The 26116-nt window shown below is 41.3% G+C and overlaps 2 pseudogenes; one reads left to right on the top strand and one right to left on the bottom strand.

Annotated features, from left to right (window-relative positions):
* The first annotated feature begins 3240 nt into the window (after nucleotides 1–3240).
* On the top strand, nucleotides 3241–14420 carry LOC133755159 (protein-L-isoaspartate O-methyltransferase domain-containing protein 1-like; annotated as a pseudogene).
* An 11095-nt stretch (nucleotides 14421–25515) lies between these two features.
* On the bottom strand, nucleotides 25516–25891 carry LOC133755145 (small ribosomal subunit protein eS24-like; annotated as a pseudogene).
* Nucleotides 25892–26116: the final 225 nt, after the last annotated feature.

Genomic DNA, 26116 nt, shown 5'->3' on the forward strand with positions numbered 1-26116 from the left:
GAGAAATAGTCGTTCATTTCTCCAAATGTCCACAATACCAAGTGCTAAGTCAGATAAATCATGAGAGAGGAATTCAATGAGTACCTCTCATGAAAGGAGCAAGGAGCCATTCACTTGAGTTATCATTTGCTGCATCCCAGAGTGTACAGCAGCACAAACCAGAAGTAGTCGGGATGTAAACCCAGGCATTCATGTATCAGATGAAGGAACACCAAATAGTGATTTAACATCTGTGCCAAACATCCACTCAATGGTGAGCAAATTGACATAAAAATATAAGGCCATCCTATAATAGCATACTGGGATGTTATAGAAGACCAGGCAAGATTAGCCAGAGCTGGCCCAGATCAGCAGCACTGTCCACCAGACCTCCAGTACAAAATTCACACCTAAAATAATTATTTTTAAATTTCATGGCACCAGGTGCTGTTATTTCAAGCAATTAGGATTGCCAGCTTTATCAAATAAAAAGTGCAGAATGGTCTAATTGGATACATACAGTACATTGAAATACCATACATTTTGAATACCATAGTGGGCAAATTCCCAACATTATCATTTTAGTCTGATATACTGAATATACACTGGAGTAACATTAATAACTTTGAGAATTAATTTTCTTTCTTTCTTTTTTTTTTTGACAGGCAGAGTGGACAGTGAGAGAGAGAGAGAGAGAGAGGGAGAAAGGTCTTCCTTTACTGTTGGTTAACCCTCCAATGGCTGCTGTGGCCAGTGCACTGTGGCCAGTGCACTGTGGCTGGCGCACCATGCTGATCCAAAGCCAGAAGCCAGGTGCTTCTCCTGGTCTCTCATGCGGGTGCAGGGTCCAAGCACTTGGGCCATCCTCCACTGCACTCTCAGGCCACAGCAGAGAGCTGGACTGGAAGAGGGGCAACCGGGATAGAATCTGGCACCCTGACCGGGACTAGAACCCGGTGTGTGGGCACCATAGGTGGAGGATTAGCCTAGTGAGCCGTGGTGCCAGCCAATTTTCTTTTTTAAAGATTTATTTATATATTTGAAAGTCAGTGTTATACAGAGAGAAAAGGAGAAGCAGAGAGAGAGAGAGAGAGAGAGAGAGAGAGATATTCAGTGCATTGGTTCACTCCCCAATTGGCTGCAATGGCCGGAGCTGGGATGATTTGATGCCAGGAGCCAGGAGCTTCATCCAGGTATTCCCACACAGGTGCAGTGGCCCAAGGACTTGGGCCATTTTTTGCTTTCCTAGGCCATAGCAGAGAGCTGGATTGGAAGTAGAGCAGCTGAGACTTGAACTAGCACCAATGTGGAATGCTGGCACTGCAGGCACTGGCTTTATCTGCTACACCACAACACCAACCTTGAGAATTAATTTTTAAATTTGATTTTGTGGAAGCATATAATATCATTTTCATGTCATAATTGACTTTTTCAATCTTTAACATTATGCTACATATCTTGATCAACATCTTTTTTTCTTACAAAAAGAGCTTTATTATATGTTTTTATTCTTTGCTTCAATACTGCATATCATGATTTCACTTATTCTCACACTGGAAGAATGTTTACCAACATTTATTTACCAAAATTTATATATTTATTTGAAAGACAGAGTTACACAGAGAGAGGGGAGGAGAGAGAGAGAGAAAGAGTGAGAGAGAGAGAGAGAGAGAGAGAGAGAGAGATCTTCCATCCACTGGTTCACTCCCCAGTTGGCCGCAACAGCTGGTGCTATGCTGATCCGAAGCCAGGATCCAGGAGCTTCTTTTGGGTCTCCCACTTGGGTGCAGGGGTCCAAGGACTTGGGCCATCTTCTACTGCTTTCCCACTCCATAGCAGAGAGCTGGTCTCAAACTGGCACCCATATGGGGTGCTGGCATTGCAGGCCAGGGCATTAACCCACTGTGCCACAGCGCTGGCCCCCAAAATTTATTTTTTTTCAAGTTTTAAACTTCATTTCAAATATAGTCATGACAAACATCTAAATAATTATACACTTCAAATCAAAATTTATTTTGCCAGGGATTCCAAGGTAGCAGAATAGAGAAAGATCATACTACACTAGGCTAGAAGAAAATAATAAAAAAAGGTGAAGAAAGTGCATTTTCAGGAGTGAGTTGGAGGGAAAACTGCAGTGAAGATTCTGTGGAAGGAGGCGAGATATTGTGGATCTGTATGGAAGGTGCAGATGTGCAGCAATGTGCACAGACACACCACATAACCCCAGAAGCCAAGAGCTGGAGAAAGTACCAGCTTTGGAGGGTGAGGTGTGATCAGACTGCAGCACCCTGTAACACTGGTGATATAGTCGGAATGAGAGCCTAGTAGACTACACTTTGAATCTGGCCTGGAGACCTGAGGGGAACAGGATGCATGCTCACCCAGGAAAAAAAGGGGCATAATTCTTTCTACCCACCTGTCTCCCTCACACACACAACAGTGCCTGGAAACCAACTGAAAGAGGGTGGGTGCCATTTTGTACATAAGTACTTAGCAGCTATAGCAGCTCTTGTGCACTTGCCCAGAAACTAGCAAGGACAGATGCCATCTTGGCAGCTCCATGCAATGGGGGCAGATAAGGTGCCATGCTGACATTAGCAACAGTTGAAGAGACTCTTGTATGTGCCCAGTAACTGGTGGGAAGAAGGGGTGATTTTGAAATGATTAAGGCTGCAGCCAGTGTGTATTGTGCACATGTGGGATCCAGGGATTTTACCAGAGGGAAAAATCCATGTTTCCCACTGTCTTTGAGTCTGCTAGTTTGATGGGGGCTGGGCACCCATGTACAACTGTGAGGTGCCCCCAGCTTCTCAATGTATTGCTGGCACGAGGTTCAAACCATCTATGCAGTATACTCACATGCAGCTGGCTCTGGGAACATCTCTGCCTCTCTGTGAATGGGGCCAGGCTAGTAGGGCAGAGTGGATCCTATGTACAACATGACTGTGATTGTGCCTTGTGGGATAACACTATGGGAACCCTGCGATTGAGAGAGTACAGAGTGTTGCTGGTTTTCTGGGTAATTACTGTTTATAGCTCCACACACTCTGAGCTCCCTAATTAGGGTGGGACATTGCAGCAGGATCTGTGCTCATCCTTTGTGCAATTCATATACCAGCATAGGTGAAAGTTACACCCACTGCGGCCTAACACTCAGGCATTGGACACCTTAGAAGAGCAGAGGGAAAGGTGTGATGATGTCAACATAGGTGGTCATTCCCTCCTTTCTGTTGGCAATTAAGAAGACATACCATGTCCAAAATGGGTGTGACCCTGGATACTCACTCCATCCTGAAGCATAGACTAGAGCCCCCAGGACACACTCAGTTCAAGCATCTGGGTAGTCACTAAAAGAGCAGATGCTCCGCTAAGCCACAGAAGCATAGTTCAAAAATAATCCATCAGAGGAAATATCCAATAAATGTCTCCACAAATGCCTAAAAATAAATGCAGAAATTCAAGATAAAGAAAAAAGAAAACAACATAATTCCACCAAAGGAATGCAAACACTTCAATATTAGACTTTGAAGATGAAGAGGTTGATGAAATACCTGAAATGTAATTCAAAAAATTAATCAAAGGATTAAGAAGCAATGAGAAGGCCGGTGCCATGGTTTAACAGGATAATCTTCCACCTTGCAGCACCAGCACACCGGGTTCTAGTCCCGGTCGGGGCGCTGGATTCTATCCCAGTTGCTCCTCTTCCAGGCCAGCTCTCTGCTATGGCCCGGGAAGGCAGTGGAGGATGGCCCAAGTCCTTGGGCCCTGTACCCGCATGGGAGACCAGGATAAGCACCTGGCTCCTGGCTTTGGATCAGCGAGATGTGCCGGCCACAGTGGCCATTGGAGGGTGAACCAATGGCAAAAAGGAAGACCTTTCTCTCTGTCTCTCTCTCTCACTGTCCACTCTGCCTGTTAAAAAAAAAAAAAGAAGCAATGAGAAAAAATTCAAAAATGAAAGAAATTCATAAATGACATGAAAGAAAACTTGTTCCATAAAGTTGAGATTTTTAGAGAAACCAAAATAAATTATTAGAAATGAAGAGTTAAATATGTCAAATAAAAAGGCAGTGGAAAGTCCTAACAACAGACTGGTTGAGGCGGAAGAAAGAATATCTGAGCTAGAACACAATCACTGGGAATTTTTCAGTAAGAACAACAAAAAAAGAAGAAATTAGAAAAATTTAAAACAGTGTTGGAGACTGTTGGGATACTATCAAAGGACCCAGCATATGGGTCTTAGGAGTTCCTGAAGGTGTGGAAAGAGAAAATGGATTAGAAAACATATTCAGTGAAATAATTACAGAAAACTTCCCTAATTTGGAAAAAAAAAGAGAAGTCAAAGTACACGAGGCACACAGAACTCCTTATAGCCATGACAAGAAAAGTCTTCATCACAACACATTACAATCAAATTTTCAACAATAAAACACAGAGAAAAGATTCTAAAATGAGCATAAAATACCAAATTGCTCTCACAGGGTCTACAACTGCACTCACATCTGAATTCTCATCAGAAACTCTGCAGGCTAGGAGAGAATGGAGAGACATAATACAAGTCTTTGAAAAAACAGTTAACCCCGCATACTGTACCATGTAAAGCTATCATTTATGAATTAAGGTGAAATAAAGAGCTTCCATAACAAACAGAAATTGAGTGTCACCACTCGCTTACCCTTACAAAAGTGCCTTAAGAATGTGCTACACACAGAAACACAGAAAGTTAGACTTCATTATGAAAGAATGTGAAGGCAGTAAAAGTACAAAAGAAATATAAAGCAAACAATATGAATATATATAGAAAAAAATGCCAGGGCCAAGCCATTACTTATTGATCATAACCTTGATGTAAATGGCCTGAACTCTCCAGTTAAAAGATACAAACTTGTTGAATGGATTGAAAATCGAGACCTGTCTATTTGCTGCCTACAAGAAACACACCTCAACAGCAAGGAGAAATGCAAATTGAAAGTGAAAGAATGGGAAAAGTTATTCCACACTAATGGAAAGCAAAAAAGGGGCTGGTGCCATGGCTCACTTGGTTAATCCTCTGCCTGTGGTGCTGGCATCCCATATGGGCACTGGGTTCTAGTCCTGTTTGCTCCTCTTCCAGTCCAGATCTCTGCTGTGGCCCAAGGGGGCACTAGAGGATGGCCCAAGTGCTTGGGCCCCTGCACCCACTTGGGAGACCAAGAGAAGGCACCTGGCTCCTGGCTTCTTATTGGTGCAGTGCCAGTGGCCATTTGGAGAGTGAACCAATGGAAGGAAGACCTTTCTCTCTGTCTCTCTCTCTCACTGTCTATAACTCTACCTGTCAAATAAATTAACAACAACAACAAAAAAGAACAAGTGTAGTCATCCTAATATCAGACAACATATACTTTAACCAAACTATTGTTAAAAGATTCAAAGAAGGGCACTATGTGGAGATTGAGTGATCAATTCAACATAAGATGATACAATAATAAATGTTTAAAATCCAATGCCAGGGCATCTGGTTATTTACAAGAAATATTAACAGATCTAATGGGAGACATAGATTCCAATACAATAGTAATGAGAGACATCAACACTGATTTTCCTCAATGGACAGATCAACTAGACAGAAAATCAACAAAGAAACAACAGAGCTAATTGATATTATGGATTAAGTAAACCTAAATGATATTGACAGAGCTTTTCATTCCACAGTTGTAAGACACATTATTTTCATCATTGTATGGAACATTCTATATTATAGAACATATGCTAGGCCATAAAGCAAGTCTTAGAAATCTTAAAAATCTGAATCATGCCATGCATCTTCTCTGACCATAATGGAATTAAACAGGAAATTAACAACTCAAGAATTTATAAAACATATGCAAACACATGGAGACTGAAGAACATGTGCCTGAATGAATAGTGGGTCATAGAAGAAATAGAAATAAAAAAAAAGTTCTGGAAATGAATGAAGATAACACAACGCATCAAAACTTATAGAATACAGCCAAAGTAGTGTAAGAGGGAAGTTTATAACAATTGAATGCCTACATCAAAAATTTGGAAAGGTACCAAATAAACAAACTTTCAATACATCTAAGGTGTGGGGTTTCAAAAATGAATGAGACAGAACACAGACATTTTCACATACAGAGTGCTCCCCAGATTGCTCTGGCCAGCACTTTTTATTAGAGGATACCAGCAAGTCTAGAAGCTAGCAAGCACATAGGCACAGTTGGTGTACAACTTTAGGTGGAAAAGGAATCCAGTCTGGTGATCCATGACAGAGAACAGAGCAGTGGTGTAAATCTTCAAAGACAGGTCCATTCAAATACTTGGAAGTCTACAAATTCTGGAAAACATCCCAGGTACCAATTAATGTCCATTAGCCCCCTGCTGTCTCTGCTGCCACATTCCTTTGAGGGTAAGTGTGCCCATTCCCCAGCCTCTTTTGGTGGATATCAGAAACTGTGGCTATACCTCTAACTTCAGGGGAGTGTGTTCTCCTGAGAGACACTTAGGCAGCATCCTTTACTTCCCCCTTTTCTTTATTTTAAGCATCGATCTAGATTAGGTATGCATGAGATGATGCATGTATCAAACACAGGATGAGGACCATAATAACTGGTACCACAAAGTGCAGCAGCCAATGCAGCCAGAATCCCAATTGCCACCATTCAGGTTTAATATTTAAATGAGAAATTTCATTTTTGATGTTATCAATTTCCTTTTGAATTAAATTAGAATTATCTGTGATGTTGAAACAACATAATCCTGGAAATTATTGTCATCCAATTTGATGTTTAAGTGGTAAATAATCAATAGCAGCACAATTTTTTAATTTAACGAATTCATTTTTACATAGATACAACTTTAATAGAACAGTGGTTCTTTCCCCCTAACCCTCCATCCCCCTCCCATCCCACCTCCCATTCCCTCTCCCATCTCCTTCCTCATTATGGATCATTTTTAGTAGGACTTTATATACAGAGGACCAACTCTATGCTAATCATAGATTTCAACAACTTGCCCCCATGCCAACACACAACATGTAGGGTGCAGTTTAGGGAGAGAATTTGCAGTTGATTCTTATATTACAATTCAATAGGGACAGAGGTCCTACCTGGGGAGCAAGTGCACAGTGATTACTGTTTTTCCTTTAACAATTAACACTCTTTTTATGATGTCAGTGATCATCTGATGCCCTTGTCATGGGCTGCCAGGGCTATGGAAGCCTTTTGTGACCATAGACACCATTGGTATTTGGACACAGCCATAAGCGAAGAGGATGTTCTCTTCTTCCTTCAGAGAACAGTGTCTCCTTTGATGACCTTTTCTTTCCTCTGAGGTCTCACAGAGATCTCCATGTAGGATTTTTTTTTGTCAGAGTTTTGTCTTTCCATGCCTGAAATGCTCTTGCAGGCCTTTCAGCCTGACCAGGAAGCCTTGAGGGTTGATTCTGAGGTCAGAATGTTATTTACTGCAAAAGTCATTCTAGGAGTCTGCTGTGTGGACTGCTTCCCATGTTGGTCCTTCCTTCCTTTTTAATTCTATTTTTTTAACCAGGTACTTGATGTTATTTATATTATCACTTTTAAACTTAGACTGGTCTATCTGTTGAAGCATAATTTTGTAAAACACCTTCATGAATTTGAATTAACTCTAAATGCAGCTATGGCCTTAGCAGTTTTTTTTTTTTTTTAAATAGGCAAGCTCTTCTAGGAAGATGGGTGATAACAATTCCAAAAACAGGATAACAACACAGGGTTTCCTACAGGTATCTTTACTTCAGGAGTAACAGTTGTTAAACAGTAAGAGCCAACAGGGAGGGAAAAGCATAACATAATGATTAACAAGATCAAAGTAGAACTGTATGTAAGTTGAGTAAAAATAGTGGTAAATAAAGTCTCAGGAGTTTCTAGAATGTGTTTCTGTTGTGCAGAAGCAATCAGCAATCAATGACTTCATATCTCCCCAGGTGGTCGATTTGTCTTGGGGGACTTGCAATGAAGTGGCTTTGTTTTTGATTCTTTGAAAGAGGGTGAAACAGTGGCACTGATTTTTTGTCTTCTTTAGTTGTAAAGGAGGAATTGTATCCTGTAACTGCTGGTGCCAACTCATGGTGCCTGTAGGTCAGACACAGTGGGCTGGAATCCACACAGGACCTGTAAAGGCATAAAACAGAAACAAACCCTCTTCCCCATGTTTTGAGTGGTTTAGAGCCCTTTGAGTTAGGATGGGGGGGCTACTTATAAACTAACAGTCGTGGTTCTTCATGAGCTGGATGGGAATGCTGTTGTGCTAGGGTTTTAGAATCAAGAGAGGTAGAATTGAATTTTGAAAAATAAGTTAAATGATTAAGTGTAAATAAAAGAATGGCCATTTTATGATTAATCTCCCCAGGGGTGTTTCCCCCTTTTCTTTTGTTTTTGAAGAAGAGTTTTAAGCATATGATGGGTGTGCTCAACAATGGCTTGACCTGCAGGATTATGGGATATCTTATAATATCTTATAATTGACAAAAATGATTGAATGCAGAAGAGGTATAGGTGGGCCCATTATCAGTCTTTAATTGAATAAGTAACAAATCTTACATTATGGATAATGCTTTACTTGTCAAGATAAAACTAATGTAAATGGTTTATACCATCATCCTTCCTCCAAATAGATTTTTATAAACAAATGTCTGGGCTTGATTTATTAAAAAAAATTGAACACAATGACATAGCAAGTAGATTCTCCTTTAAGTGGAATTGTCCAAATGTAACCTGAATGGGTATTAATAATAACATGTCAATAAGAGAAGGATTTTGATAAAGGACAGTTATGTCCATTTGTCAAAGCTCATTGGCATGATGGCTTGGTTTTGCTCTTATTGGCTCCATAAAGACCATGTGGCTATGCCTGGGCATGACAGATCCCCTGTCACACTGTTACCAGATCTGGTACCTGCTCCAATCACCACCATTTGCCAAGGCTAGAGGAATGCTTTCAGGAACATATCAGCTTTGTGAACTTAGAACTTTCTATACCATATGGATAGCAGTTGCTGCCCATGTCCTGGACCTCAGCACATGTCATTGTCATATTTTACATAAGATCACATCAGGGGAACCATCATCCTGACCTTGATTTGACATCTGCAGTCACAGCCCTGTTGGCCTGACAACTGCACCTGGGTGGGATGGGAGGAGAGGAGCAGTTGCTAATGAGCCCAGCTGGCTGGAAACTCCATTTCAACTACCACACCTTGGTTACCATGGGTTTGGCAAGCTGCTTTTTAGTAAATTATATATTTTTGGAAATGAACCAGTGTCAGTTGACAGACTTCCTGAAAAAAAAACAGCCAGGTGGGCTCAGCCAGCAAGCCCTTCTCTCCTTAGACTCAGAGGCTCAGTGGTGAGGGGTAGCCCTGATGAGTAGCCAGGGAAGATTGAAGGCAAGCCCTGGGAGGCCCTCTCAACCAGACTTTCCTTCACATTTGAATGTACAACCCATCCCACCTGTCAGAAGGCCTCCACCCTTAGGCCTTGCTTTCTGCTGTTATGCTGTTTCTCAGGCCTGCAGGTCCCTCTCCCACCGCACACTAAGAGCTGGAACAGGTGGCCTGGAGGGAAGGACAGACACCATGGGCCACTTGGGGTAGACACAGAAACATCAATATCTGCCATAGAAGGTGTCCCATCCTCTTCACTCACAGCTAATGTTAAGCCCATTTCCCTCCATATACATGGCTTGCTATAGTCCCTACTGCCACGACAGCATTTTGCTCCCTCCCATCCATGGAAGGGGCCAGGCAGAGACCTCATACTCCAAGTACAGGAAAAATAAATAGAGGAAATATATGTTTTGAACAATAAATATGGTATCTAGAATGTAACACTGCATGACATTTAAAAATGTTACAAAAGCGCTTTTATAGAATTATAATCAATATATATCATTTGGACACAGTAACACAATGGAAACCAGTAACTTTATTACTGCTATTGATTCTGAAACAGACAATAAAGATAGACTCATTTATTTGATGGGAGGAATGTCTCTGAAAGAGTGGAAATTGAAATGATACCATACACTGCCTTTAAGGGTGAATACACACGTAACTGAACAACAAGGAAGATTGTTTTTCACTAGGTTGATGTCTCAAATTAAAATGTCTAACTCATTAAAGTTAGAGCATCTTATCAACCCCATCACACCACACTCCTTGTCAACCTCCCAAATTCACCATCTCTGTATATTAGGAAAATGATTTTTTTTTTTTGACAGGCAGAGTGGACAGTGAGAGAGAGACAAAGAGAAAGGTCTTCCTTTGCCGTTGGTTCACCCTCCAATGGCCGCCACAGCCAGCACACTGCGGCCAGCGCACCACGCTGATCCGAAGCCAGGAGCCAGGTGCTTCTCCTGGTCTCCCATGGGGTACAGGGCCCAAGGACTTGGGCCATCCTCCACTGCACTCCTGGGCCATAGCAGAGAGCTGGACTGGAAGAGGGGCAACCGGGACAGAATCTGGCGCCCCGACCGGGACTAGAACCCGGTGTGCCGGCGCCGCTAGGTGGAGGATTAGCCTGTTGAGCCATGGTACCGGCCAGGAAAATGATTTTTACCTAAAAATATGCACACTATAGGATAATCATTTTTATTTTCAATATTTATTTTGATCTTCTGCTTTGTTTCAGTTTGTCTGTTTTTGAATAATTTATTTTCCATCCATAATCAGATTTTTAGGCCCTATGCTTTTAATGTTAATTTTCCATGTAAAACCTTCAAATGTATTAAAATTGTATTGTTATTTTTCAATTCATTTTTGCCTTTTTAATTTTATTTTTGAATAAAGAACAAAGAGCTAACTTTGAACATTTTGCTATATTTTTTCATGTGTATCAAGAAGACTTGCATAAAATCTGTTTAGCTTATCTTGATTAATAGCTGCTACTGTAATTCACAATACATGAGCAAAAATATCTGTTGTGATGTATTTTCTTGGTAACTAAGATGAAAGTGGAAGTCATTGAGATAATTTTGTTGGAATGTTGATTATAAAGGAGGAAGTTTTACCTGCAAAATCATTTTCTTTATCCCTTCCTAGAACACAGTGTGTTGGTCATATATGTAGCCATGAGATAAGAGTATGGAGACTATAAGCCACATGGTCATGATCATGTTAATGTTACACTCTCAGACTACTGTATTATCCCCAGATCATATAATTTGGGGAGCTTGTTAGAAAAATACAAATGATTTAGAAAAGCCCATGAGTTCAATTATCTATTATACTCAATCAGGTTTATTCTTAACTGAATGGAAACAATATTTTATTTATTTATTTATTTATAATCACTATCAATCACCCTCCTTATCTCTTACCCAGGTTGTCCATTATGGTAATTTAGTCTCCCACAAATGATGCATGAAGCCCCTCTGGTATTAGGGAAAAGACTTCCCAGTGTCTGTCCCCCTCAGCTTCAACACAATCCTAGCATTACTTCAGGAGCATAACTGTGAAAGATTTACCAAATCATATAGATATATTGTAGATGATACTATTTTTAGAGTCTAAAACGATGCTTGTTGTTCCTCTTTTCTATTAAAAGAGACAGCTGGGGAAGCAGGACACACAGTAGACTCATAGAATGGCAAATGCCCAAAACAGCACTCCTGCCTCAGAATCAACCCTTGGGACACTCAGATCTGGCTAAAAGGTCCATGAGAGTCTCATAGGCATGGAAAGCCATGACACCATAGCAAAAAACAATCTAAATGAAAGACCCTGGTGAACAAGACCCCAGCAGAAGGAACAGGCCATCAAGGAGAGAGGCACCTTTCTCTGAAGGGAGGAAGGAACCTCCACTGTGACACGGCCTTGACTAAACAAGTTCAGAGTCGGTGAACTCAAGGGACTTCCATAGCCTAGACAGCTCATAGCAAGAGTCTCGGGTGATTGCTGACATCACAAATAAGAGTGCCAATTGTTAAATCAACAATGGGAGTCACTGGGTACATCCTCCCCACGTAGGATCTCTGTCCTTAATGTGTTTTACTATGAAACTTTAAAACACTACTAATCGAACAATACCCTATACCTTGTGCGGTTGTGTGAATGCAGCCTGTTGAAATCCTTGCTTAGTATATATACTAAGTTGATCTTCAGTATATGAAGGTAATTGAAAATGAAACTCGATAAAGGGTGGGATGGGAGAGGGAGAGGGAGAAGGCCACGGGAGGGAGGGAGGTTGGGGGGGAAGCCGCAACAATACAAAAGTTGCACTTTGTAAATCCACATTTATGAAATAAAAAATTTTTAAAAAGAGACAGCTGATTATAATTAATTTAATCAAAACAGCAGTATTATTTTTACTTCAATATGACTTCATTATTGTAGTTTTTTCCTACAATAAGCAAACGTGTAGAGAAAGCAATTTTCAAGACATTTCTTAAAATTTTCCCTTTAAATTAATAAATAGATGGCAGTCAGAAAGCTAGAGAAATTAAGAAAAGGTATTATAATTTAAATAAATACCTATTGGGGACATACTAATACTTGCCTGTTAATTATACACATTCAATTCTTGCTAGTAATGCCTGGCTTATTTTGTTATCACTTATTTTTATCCACAAAATAATTGTAATCGTAGCACATCAGGTTAATCTGACACTTAGAGTGTACACAGCAATCCACCTTCCTGATAATTCACTTGTGAGGAAGCAGATAGTGGCTCAACTAGATGGGTTCCTCCCACAGACACAGGAGACCTGGATTGAGTTTCTGCCTCCTGGCTTTGGCCTGGCCCAGCTGAAGCTATTTAGGGCACTTGGGAATGGAACTAAAAAGAAGATTCATTCTCTTCTCTCTCTGTCCCCCTCTCTCCCTTTCTCCCTCTCTCTCCCTCTCTTCCCCTCTCTCCCTCTCTCCCTCTCCCCCTCTCCTTCTCTCCCTCCCTCCATCTCTACAATTCTACCCTTTCAAAAATAAATAAATAAATGAATTTTTTTTTGACAGGCAGAGTTAGACAGTGAGAGAGAGAGACAGAGAGAAAGGTCTTCCTTCTGTTGGTTCACCCCCAAATGGCTGCTATGGCCAGCATACTGCAGCGATCCGAAGCCAGGAGTCAGGTGCTTCCTCCTGGTCTCCCATGCAGGTGCAGGTCCCAAGCACTTGGGTCATACTCCACTGCCTTCCTGGGCCGCAGCAGAGAGCTAGACTGGAAGAGGAGCAACCGGGACAGAATCCAGCCCCCAACCAGGACTAGAACCCAGGGTCTGGCACCGCAGGCAGAGTATTAGCCTAGTGAGCCATGGCACTGGCATGAATACTTTTTTGAAAAGATTTATTTTATTTGAAATGCAGAGGCAAGAAAGAGAGGTCTTCCATCTGCTGGTTCATTCCCTAAATGGCTGCAGCTGCTGCAGCTGCGCCAATCCAAAGCCAGGAGTCAGGAGCTTCGTCCATGTCTCCTGCACTAGTGCAGGGGCCCAAGCACTTGAGCAATCTTTGACTGCTTTCCCAGGCCACAGCCGACAGCTGGATCAGAAGTGGACCAGCCAGGACATGAACTGGAGCCCATATGGGAAGCCAGCACTGCAGGCAGCAGCTTTATCTGCTATGCCAAATGCCAGCCCCAGTGAACACAATTTTAAAATAATACATTTTTAAAAGTTGGCGGTATTGTGGCAGCAGCTGGCTTCCAGGAAGCTCACCAATTATTAAGAGCCTGGCCCTGCACATTGCTACAGTGAGCTGGGCTGAACCGCTGTGCCACAGGTCCTTTTAGAATAAATCATGGGATTGAGCTTCATTCAGATGTAGTGGAATACGCCAAGGAAAAACTGGAGAGCTTTGTCAAAAATAATAGCTTTGATAAATTTGAGTTCTGTGAACCTGCATTAGTAGTTGGTAACCACCTCTAGAAATGTCTTACAGTTATCAGTATGATCAAGTTTATTGTGGTGCTAGGGTCCAAAAAGGCCATGAAAACTATGTGAAAATTTTACTGAATGTGGGAGGCATGCTAGTCATGCCTATAGAAGATCAGTTAACACAGATTATGTGACCGGGACAAAACACTTGGGAAAGTAAAAATATCCTTGCTGTTTCATTTGCTCCACTTGTGCAGCCAAGTAAGAATGGTTATGGCAAGCCTGCTTCTGTGGGACTCCTCCCTGTGCTGTCAGGAACCTGCAGGACTTGGCTTGTATTTATATTCACAGCCCACTTAGAAATTTCATAAACAATGAAATGCAGGCCAAGGTTCTACCCAAAAGGAAAAGAAAGAGAGTGAAACAGAATTAACAGGCACGTCCTTGTAGGTAATCAGCTTATGCCTCAGCCTCTTAGTGAGGAGGATGAGAAAATGGAAGATCCCAAAGAAGAGGAGAAAGATCACAGTGAAGCTATGAAGCCAGAAGAGCTGCCTCAGAATTCATGGAGAAAGAAAATCATCAGCTGCCCTCCCTGAGTCTTTAAAAGCTTAATTGGCTGGCACCACGGCTCAGTAGGCTAATCCTCTGCCTGCAGTGCCGGCACACCAGGTTCTAGTCGGGGCACAGGATTCTGTCCCGGTTGCTCCTCTTCCAGTCCAGCTGTGGCCCAGGAGTGCAGTGGAGGATGGCCCAAGTGTTAAGGAGACCAGGAGGAAGCACCTGGCTCCTGGTTTTGGATTGCTACAGCCCGCCAGCCGTGGCAACCATTTAGGGAGTGAACCAATGGAAGGAAGACTTTTCTCTCTGTCTCTCTCACTGTCTATAATTCTACCTGTCAAATAAATTTTAAAATATTTCTTAAAAAGAAAAAAAAGGGCCAGCACCATGGCTCACAAGGCTAATCTTCCCCCTGTGGCACCGGCACCCCAGATTCTAGTCCTGGATGGGGTACCGGACTCTGTCCTGGTTGCTCCTCTTCTAGTCCTGCTCTCTGCTGTGGCCTGGGAGTGCAGTGGAGGATGGCCCAAGTGCTTGGGCCCTGCACCCGCATGGGAGACCAGGAGAAGTACCTGGCTCCTGGCTTCGGATCAGTGCAGTGCTTTGAACTACAGCGGCCATTGGGGGGTGAACCAATGGAAAAGGAAGACCTTTCTCTCTATCTCTCTCTCTCACTGTCCACTCTGCCTGTCAAAAAAAAAAAAAAGCTTGATTGACATGTTTTACAGACAAAAAACAGATTGAGAATAAAAAATGCCTACTGATAATTCCTGTAGACTTGAGCATGCAGCATTTGTTAGGAGTTAAAATAACTATTTCTTTCATCAGAGTGAATTTTAGGGAGGAAAAAGTATAACTTGTTTCTGTTAGTAACAAAAATAATGTACTGAGACATTAAAAAGAATCCCTTTTATAAAATCTATTTTTTTAAAACTTGGGAAAATGCTGCTGTATAAGAGTCACCCACAATGCTGGAGCTCTTAAACCAAATACTTTTTTTTATTTTATTTATTTTTTTTTTATTTTTGACAGGCAGAGTGGACAGTGAGAGAGAGAGAGACAGTGAGAGAAAGGTCTTCCTTTTGCCATTGGTTCACCCTCCAATGGCCACCACGGCCAGCGCGCTGCGCTGGTCTGATGGCAGGAGCCAGGTGCTCATCCTGGTCTCCCATGGGGTGCAGGGCCCAAGTACTTGGGCCATCCTCCACTGCACTCCCTGGCCACAGCAGAGAGCTGGCCTGGAAGAGGGGCAACCGGGACAGAATCCGGCTCCCCGACCGGGACTAGAACCTGGTGTGCCAGCACCGCTAGGTGGAGGATTGGCCTATTGAGCCATGGCGCCGGCCAAACCAAATACTTTTTACACTGAACTATAGAAAAATGATCCTTAATAGACCTTGAAAATCGCCAGAGTCAAGATAACCTCACTAACTTTAAATACTGAAAATATAAAGGAGCAATAAAAACTGAGGGTTATATTAAGTGTATATATATTTTTTTTAACAGATAGAGTTAGAGAAAAAGATCTTCCTTCCATTGGTTCACTCCTCAAATGGCTGCCACAGCCGGAACTACACCGATCTGAAGCCAGGATCCAGGTGCTTCCTCCTGGTCTCCTACACACTTGGGCCATCCTCCACTGCCTTCCCAGGCCACAGCAGAGAGCTGGACTGGAAGAGGAACAACCGGTACTAGAACCTGGCACCCATATGGAATGCCAGTGCCGCAGGCAGAGGATTATCCTAGTGAGCCATGGCACCGGCCCCAAGTATATACTTTCTAATATTCACTTGCTGTGCTCTTAAAAACCTCTGAGAAAGCAGATATCCCCACCCATCCACACACCCCCCCCCCCCACACACACACAGGTCTTTTGGCAACAGATTAAAAAGCAAAAGTTGCAGGGCTATAAAATTTCATGAAACTTGTGTTTTTTAAAAGATAAATTACTTCATATGTTGCATTATTATTGCACTCATATATTGCCTGGAATATATTTACAGCAATTCAGAAATAGTAATTGCAACAAAAGTAAGGTAAATAGGTCTACAGAGCATTTGATTTCCTTATAAGATAAGTTTTCATACAGAAAATAAAATAACTGCAATTCAAATCAGATTTATATGCTTAAGAAACAGGCAAAGAACTTGAACAGATGTTTTTCACATGAGGAAATTCAAATGGTCAGCACATGAAAAAATACTCAGGATCACTTGCCATCAGGAAAATGCAAATAAATACCAAAATGAGGTTGCACCTCACCCCACACAGAAATCAATAAAAAAATTAATGCTGATGAGGATGTGTGGAAAAGGGTACCCTAACCACTATTGTTGGGGTTGTAAACTAGTACAGACGTTGTGGAAGACAGATGTCCATCAACCAATGACTGGATATAGGAAATGTGATACACACACACACTATGGAATACTATTCAGCTGGAAAAAAGAAATCCTGTATTTTGCAATAAAATGGATGCAACTGAAAAACCATTATATTTAGTGATATATGCCAGTCTCAGAAAGACAAATACCATATTATTTCCCTGATCTATGGTAACTAATAGTATACACAAAAAGTTTTTATATGAGCAAAAATGACATTTTGATATTCAATATTTGTTTACAGCCTTGTCTCTGCTTTTGAGGAACAGTGCTATTTCCTGCTTACTCTTTGTTGAATTCTTTACTTAGTTTAGGGTTAATCTTATGAGTGTAATAGATTATGAAAATGGATTATGAAAATTATAGCATAAGGAAGGAGGAGGAAGGGTGACAGCATGGGTAGGAAGTATCTCTGCATGCCCAAATTTGTTATATGAATTCTGTTTACCTTAAAAATAAATTAAAAGGGACTGGCACTGTGGTGCAGTAGGTTAATTCTCCACCTGTAGTGCTGGCATCCCATATGGATGGCAGTTCTAGTCCCAGTTGCTCCTCTTCCAATCCAGCTCTCTGCTATGTCCTGGGAAAGCAGCAAATGGTCCAAGTGCTTACGCCCCTGTACCTGTGTGAGAGACCAGGAAGAAGCTCCTGGTTCCTGGCTTCTGATTAGCCCAGCTCCTGCCATTGAATTAACCGGTGGATGGAAGACCTCTCTCTGTGTCTCTCCCTCTCACTGTCTGTAACTCTACCTGTTAAGTAAATAAATAAAATCTACAAAAATTAATTAGTTAAAATGGAAAAAAGAAAAAAGTATGTGAAACCAAATCAGATTACTCTGCTGGAATTTCATCAATGACTGTTAACTTCCCATTAGAGTTGTGGTTGTGCTGCTCATTCTAACACTTAGGAATGATCTTTCTTCCTAACGTTCCTCTATTAAGTGGACACCTAGACTTTAGTAACCAGAGGTAATTAGGAAGAAAATCTCATGAGCACATTGTGTGGGATTAAACAGAAACTTTAATTTTGGTTCTAAAGAGCAAAAGGCTAGTATATGCCAAGGTAATCTGATGTAAAGATGAAGAAAATTATCATAATGGGCAGAGTACACAGAAACTTCTCAAACAATCTGGAATTATGTCAGTGTGCTACATTTTGGTGAGGATCAAACATGTAGTTAAAAAAGAGACCAAAGAGTAAGAAGAGTTACTGACTTTGTAAAACAAAGACAGTGATCTTGTGATGAAGAAATTAATGTTTTAAACAATTCAACCATAATTCCAAGTTCTGATATTTGCATTTTAGATATGAAAATGAGGCTTACTATATATATATATGTATAAGCACACACACACATATATATATATATATATATATATATATTTAAAGATTTATTTGTTTTGAAAGTTAGAGAGTGAGGGAAAGACAAAGCGGTAGTTCTTCCATTTGCTGGTTAACTCCCTAGATAGACACTATGGCCAGCACTAGGCCAGGCTGAAGTCAAGAGCTAAGAGCTTCATCTAGGTCTCCCACATGGGTGGGTCATGGCCAAATCAGCCATCTTCTGTTGCTTTTCCCAGGTCAGTAACAGGGAGCTGTATTGGAAGCATAATAGCTGGGACATGAACCCATGCCCATATGAGATTCTGGCATTTCAGGTAGTAGCTTTATCCACTATGTCACAACGACAGCCCCACAAAAATATTTTTAAGTTTTTAACATCATAAGAATTTTTATTTGAAAATAACATATTCTCATATAAATCACATTATGTGCCTATGCCCTATATTCTTGACCTTAAATTCCAAACAGGATCAAATCTAGTTAAGGTAAGAAAGTAGACCATGGAATTACTGGGATGACCTCGATGGGGATTCCCTTATGCCACTAATCCCTGACACTCTGAATCTTTCCTGAAATCAGCGATCACAATGAAGTGACTGGCACAGCCTGCCACAATCTTTCCCTGAGTCAGGCAGCCTCTCTGGGTGTTGATCCAGGTCACTGAGGGTTAAACCATACAGCAGCATGTCCCTGGGAGACAAATCTTGTCCCTTCTGCAGGGTTTGAGCAAATATACCGGTGACAAGAAGAAAAGTGAGGAGAGTGAAACACCTCAGATATGCTTTTGTCTCCACAGCTGAGAGTGAAACAGGAGCAACTAAATCTTGTCTGTATTCCCACTTCCTCCCAGGCTGCGGGGCCAGGACCCACCAGCAGAGAGTGCTGAAGGCTTATTTCATGTCTCTTACTTCTTGTTATCATTGAAGGTGCCAGAAGTTATTTATCCTTAACCATCCCCTCTACCTGGGTCAAATGTGTTTAAACGATTATTGTTCATTCAAAATGCACACTAATAGAAAACAATCAATAATATAATATTATACATTTGCTAATGATCTAAAAAAGGCTACCAATGACAAGGACAACAAATAATCATTGGTTTAACTTACAGTGATTTTTTTTTTTTGTAAGACTTCTAATTAGAAGTTACAAACACTTTATCTTCAAGCTCCCCTTCAGACAATGTGGCTGTTGGGCCAGGAAGAACTGGTGGGGCAAGAAGCTGGGGAGCGACTGAAAGAGCGAATATGGAGAAGCCCAAAAGGAGAAAGTGGAGAAGCAGGAGGGGAGCCCGACCCAGCCGAACAGTTTCCTCGGAGAAGAAAAAATGGCTACGCTAGAGGGGCTGGCATAGGGAATGGTGGCATCTGAGGAGGACACAGTCACTGCCGGTGAGGGCGCCCCTCACTCCCCCAGGCTCCGGGTGGTGAGGAGAGTGGCCCGGCCCACTGTGCAGCACCCAGCACTGCCATGGCCACCCCCATAGCACAAAAAAAGGCGCGGGTTCAGCCTCTACCTGGGCTCCGTGTCAGGCTTGCCCACTGTCTTCTACTTGGCGCCAAAGCGGCCTTCAGACAGGGTCCATGACTGGGAAGCAGCAAGCAGCGAGGACCTGCTCTTGTAGTAGGCAGGTGCAGGGAAGATACTGGAGAGGAGGGCGGCCCCGGAGTGCCGCCGTAGTCACAGGGACGGAGGCGTGTTAACTGTCAGCGTCTCTGACCCTGGTGCCATCGCTGCCCCTGTAACAGGGAAGAGGCCAACGTTCCTCTTCCCGGCTCAGTGTCGCCCCGGACAAGGGCGGGTGAGCACACCATTGGCTCATGGGAGTGACTTGGTCCATCTGGGCCCCTGAGTGTGGGCCGAGATTCGGACGGTGTGGCCCCTGGTACGCCTGGGCTGGAAGTGACACAACCCAAGGCCTCGGAGCGTCATAAAGCCTAGCAGACACTGTGGCTGTGATCCAAGCTCTGAGCCGAGGGCAGCGAGGAGGGACTGCTGGGCGCCAGGAGCCTCTACTGGGCCTCCCATCGCATGGATTTCTCAAGCGCTAAGGAAGCCTTGAGAAAAGAAGCGGGGACCCTCGCCCGCGTGCTGATTTGTGCAGCCTTGCCACAGAACAGAACGCCTGAGATCGGCAGTGGTTGCCGTCCTGGGTAGGTATGGGGACTTTTTGTTAGTTCCTGAATGCCGAGTTTTTTTTTTTTTTTTTTTTTTAAGATTTATTTATATTGTTTGAAAGAGTTACACACAGAGAGAAGGAGAGGCAGAGAGAGAGAGAGAGAGAGAGAGAGAGAGAGAGAGAGAGGTCTTCCATCTGCTGATTCACTCCCCAGTTGGGCAAAACAGCCTGAGCTTCACCAACATGAAGCCAGGTGCCAGGATCTTCTTCTAGGTCTCCCATATGGGTGCAGCAGCCCAAGGACCTGGGCCATCTTCTATGCTTTCCCAGGCCATAGCAGAGAGCTGGATCAGAAGTGGAGCAGCTGGGTCTTGAACTGGGGCCCATATGGAATGCTGGCACTGCAGGGGCTTTACCCACTATACCACAATGCTGGGCTGGCCCCATTTCCTGGCTGCTGGTTTTTATTTCGTCTTCGAAGACCCGAGATTGTGTTACAGGTATTCCTTATACATCTCTGCCCTCTTCATTATGATTGTCTCTTGTCTGGAAAGGTGCAGCAGGTTTTGATCTTAGACATGCAGGCCGCACCTGCCTTCATCCTCATGCTTTGTATGTCACAGAATCTATACCAATAGATTATTTCCCCTCTGTATTTTCTTCCACATTAGGAACAAGTACTGACTCCAAGACGGATGAACTAACTTTTTTTCCTTCAACACTTCCCATTGGAGATTTTATCAGCTTTCCCCACCCAACCTGTCCATAAACTTATAATATTTCTGTTTGATAGGAAATGCTTGAAACACACCTGTTTTCTCTTCCTGCTTTTTCTAACCTTGCAGAGTAGGGAAAAAAACTAGATTTGTGTAACTTCAGGGTGAACCATATATCCTGAGACTGAAGAGAGTCAACAGATGTTACTGTCAAATCATTTTCTGGTAAGATTGTTTTCCCTAATTTATATGCAAGGTGCCTAAGGTAACACAATATTTGTATCATGAATCCTTAAAAACAGCACTCCATTGTGCTTGTTTACTCAAAAGAATTAAGTTTTTAATATTAAGTAATTCTTCCAGATGTAATGTAAAACTTACATATGAATGAAGGGGTTTTGAGACTGCACCTGTACTAGATTTTAAGTAGATAATGTTTTTGTGTTACTTATAAGTTTCTGATTTCTTTCATGCAATACTAGCTGGGAATGAAGTCCTGTTACTTCCATTTTACTGAGGTGCTGCAACTGACCCAGATGAGAAATGTGCCCATGTTACAGGTGTAATAAGTGAAAACATGGTTGTGATCTAACCCCTTGGACATGTTTGTTCAGGCAAACAGCTGTATCAATTTACCCCATTTGTAACAGTGTTCAGATTTTCTTTTAAAAACTAGTTGTTTAATATTGAAAATATTGTCAAGGATTCATAACCTTTATTTGCTTGCCCAACTCTTGTTTCCCTGGAAGAAGATACACATGTATGCATGCACACAGATTATGCATAGTGTCAGCTGAAGTCAGCACTGCTGTGGGCCATTTGTTGTTGCTCTTGTGTTTTGATTATAAGTCTTTTTAATGAGAACTTTAAAAAGGTTTGTGACACTTATTGTTTTATGGTAAAAAAAAAAATACAAGTGGTATGGCAATGTGTGTGTTCCTGTTAAGAATGATCCAAGTTTTTGTTAGCAGTCTTTGAAGTGAAAGAGTTTGACTAGGGAGTTACTTCAGAACTGCCAGGCTCCTAGAGGTTTCTAAAGCAGTAAGCATTGGGTGAGGCAGTGCATGTGCACTTCTTAGCATCACAGGTAATTCTGATGCACACTGATCTCATTCCAAACATCCATGACAAAAGATAGCAAAACTTTGGATGTTTCACCTTCTGAAATGCAGCTGAGGAACTTTTAAAATCTTTGATCCTTTTAGGAAATTATGTATTGATAGAGAGGTCAGTGCTAAGTGATGATACATCCAACAATCCTCAGCCCTTTTACCCTCAAACCACACTGGAACCCTATAGGATGTGCTTTGTTTCTCTGAACCCTTAATACAGTACCTGGTGCAGAGTGAGTGTGAAGCGGATATGAATGCTTTTCCCAAGGACATTGTATGATGAGTGATATTTCATTGTTCCAATGTGTACAGATGAACTCAGTTAAAACATGGTTTGGTGACTTCCTTGAGCTAGGATGTAACCAGGGATTCCTTGCCCAGGGTTCAGTGGATTGACCCCTTTGTTCTCTCCATTGTACCAGTGATTCCCTGGGCAGATCTTTTTGACAACACTTACCAGGCTGTTCTATCATCAGTCTGATTGATTTTTCTGTCAGCTGCTGAGCCAGAACTGTATTGTACCAATTTATTTTGCACAGAATAAACATTTTGCCATCAAATGTTATTTTAAATCTGTAAATAACAAATATTGAGTCAATGAAAATAAAATTTTGATTAGACAGTGGTTGTAGATGTGCTAAATTTCTCAAATTATTATAAAACAGAAATTTTTACTTGTAAATGTTCTGATTTTTGTGTGCATAAATAATATTTTAATGTAAATTAATGACTGATAACTTTTGTAGTCTTAGATGGGAGATTTAACACCTTCATATGTATTTGTCTACAAGTTTATATCACTGTTCTGTAATAGTACATGTTTATTGCTATATATAATAATCTTATCAGACATGTAATTTGTAGAATTGCATATGGCTGTAAAATAACTTTAAACCTCGACAATTTATAAATGTGAGGCTAGCAGTGACCTAGAAGTTTGGGGTGAGGTTCAACTAAGAATGGCTGTCCACAGGCAGGTCCTATGGTGACAGATAATAGGAACTTTATCCTGGACTGGAAGTTTGTGTACACAAACATAACAAGTGAACATGGCTATCAAAATGATCCCAGGCATGGTGGACACAGGTCTGTTCATCAACATGGCTGAAACAGTCTTCTTTGGGATTCAGGAGGCTAAGTGAATGTGTGGGAGAAACCCTTCTGTTGACTCCATGAGGAGCAGATGTGTTCACCTCGATCTCCAGCCCACATTCAGGATGGACATGCCTTTCCTGGAGCCTTTGCCTTAATATATCTTTGTGTGGGTGGAGGGACTAAATCCAATCTTCTGTAGTACTGTTACTATATGTCTTTATAAACAGAAATTTAAAGATACATATTTTACTATTAAAAATATTCAGTTTATTTAGTGGGAGACACAGCAGACTCATAGAATGGCAGATGTCCTAAATAGCACTCTGGCCTCAGATATCAGCCCTTAAGGCATTTGGATCTGGCTCAAGAGCCCATGAGAGTATTTCAGGCATGGAAAGCCAAGACACTTTGAAAAAAAAAAAAAGACCTAAATGAAAGATCTCTATGAGTGAGATCCCAGTGGAAAGAACAGGGCCATCAAAGAAGGAGGTATCTTTCTCTGAAGGGAGGAGAGAACTTCCACTTTGACTATGACCCTGTTGAAATAAGATTGATGTCGGCTAACCCTAAAGGCTTCCATAGCCTTGGCAACTCATGACTAGAGTCTAGGGAGATTACTGATGCCATAAACAAGAGTGTCAAATTGTTAAATCAACAACAGGAGTCACTGTGTACTTACGTCTCATATGGGATCTGTCCTTAATGTGTTGTCCAATGTGAAGTAATGCTATAACTAGTACTGAAACAGTATTATTACACCTTGTGTTTCTGTGTGCGTGCAAACTGATGAAATCTTTACTTAGTATATACTAAATCAATCTTCTTTATATAAAGATAATTGAAAATGAAATAAAAAACTTGGTGTTAAATTGGAAATTGCATAGAAAATTAATCAATTTTTAAAAAAAAAATCATGTAGGATCTCTGTCCTTAATGTGCTGTACATTTTGATTTAATGCTATAACTAGTACTCCAACAGTATGTTTCACTTTGTGTTGCTATGTGGGAGCAAATTGTTGAAATCTTTACTTAATATATACTAAACTGATTTTCTGTATATAAAGAGAATTGAAAATGAATCTTGATGTGAATGGAAGGGGAGAGGGAGTGGGAAAGGGGAGGGTTGTGGGTGGGAGGGAAGTTATGGATGGGGGAGCCATTGTAATCCATAAGCTGTACTTTGGAAATTTATATTCATTAAATAAAAGTCTAAAAAAATTCAGTTTTTATATAAAGCAGAGTTTGATTTCATGGTTTGTCTGAAATATTTACCAAAAAAAAAATAATAGGGCAAAAAGGGGAAGACTATCTCTAAAACCTTTGACTTGAGCCTGCTGGGTAAGCTTCTGAATATTGGGTTTGCTGAGAAATGAATATCAGAGTTTTTCTTGAAGCTGATAACATGAAGGACCTGGCCAGCAGTGATCTTCTGATGCCTAACAGGATGCTTTGTTTCCTTTTCTGCCATTATCTGTTGTGTTTTTAGTCTGTTCTCATTGTAATCATGCACAATACAGTTACTTATGAAGATCAAGTTTACAAAGTCTGCTGAGTGGAGCAGTGTGACATGTAGTGACTCAGAATGTAAACTCTCAGGGGCAAATGTGGTAGTACCTTTGCTCAGATCAGGGAGTTGTTCAAATCCCTCATTTTTGAAGAAGTTGGCCAGAAATACTTGCCAATGCTGCCAGAGCACTGCTGCAAAATGTGACATGTTTGTTTTTTAAATAATTTTCTTTTTGTTGTTAATTGTTTTGCTGTTCCTTTATTATCACTGGCATGGTTTGGCATCAGATGTCATCATGTCTTTATATTCTTTGAAGATTCAAATAAAAAGTGTGGTGCCAAAAGAAGAAATACAAAATAAAATTCAAAGATAAGATTAGTAATATTTTTATGAGAATAATGGTATCAGTGACTCAACTTTGACAAGAAATGTATAAAAGTTTTATTATTTGGTGAGATCCTTCAAGGTATGCTCAGCAGAGAACCTGGAAAACTTTCTTTAAAGCACTGCTGCTGTGAGGGGATGATTGGGTTACAGAAAAAAAGTATTCCAACCACTGGTTGGACTTCATCATCCAAGTGCAATTTGCTAGAATAAACAGTGCAGGAAAAGGAAAAGCTAGAACATGGCTGTGCCTGAGATTGAGCTAATAATTGCCCCACACTCAATTATTTGCAGCACAAAGTAGTCACTGTAGACTGTCATCATTTCTTCTTTGTAGTTTCTCCTGCATCATTTAACTGAGTAAAGCACTAGTACCCCACAGTTCACTCCATACATTTATTTTTTAAAGTTGTACAGTTTATTAATTCTTATGAAAAATTCACAAAATCACCATAAAGTCAATACAAAATCTTTACTCCTTCAACTTTTTGCCAGCACTAACATTGGATTTGGCAGTTCCCCTGAACTTCTTCAATGTGTTGTAACACTCCTGTTGCTGTTGTGTTGAGATCTTTTTCTTCTCATACAGGCTATGTCTTGCAAGTCAATGTTTGATTTCATTTTTTTAACATAATCCAAGGAATCATAAATCATACCAAAGTCCATTGTCTTGCCACCGCCAAAATGGGTTCTAAAACCAAATACAAAGATGACATCAGGAGTTGTTTAGCACATTTTGGCTAGTTTTTCCCAAATCTCTGTGGAACAGTTGCCTGCCCAGAGTGGAGCATGTCAATGACCATTTGTTCCCTCTGAAGTGGTCGGTTAGTCATGAACTTCCTGGTACAAATAGTACTGTGTCATTCATTATGTCAGCTGATCACTACAAAAAGAAAAATGCTACTATATTGCTATAAATCTCAAATAAAATATAATTTAATTCAACTGAGACAAAAGTTATAAAGAGTGATACCTGGGGCTGGCGCTGTGGTGCAGCAGTTTAAAGCCCTGCCCTGAAGTGCTGGCATCCCATATGGTTGCCAATTCTAGTTTCGGCTGCTCCTCTTCTGATC

The sequence above is a fragment of the Lepus europaeus genome, unplaced genomic scaffold (genome assembly GCF_033115175.1).
Source record: "Lepus europaeus isolate LE1 unplaced genomic scaffold, mLepTim1.pri SCAFFOLD_3_1, whole genome shotgun sequence".
Lineage (NCBI taxonomy): Eukaryota > Metazoa > Chordata > Mammalia > Lagomorpha > Leporidae > Lepus > Lepus europaeus.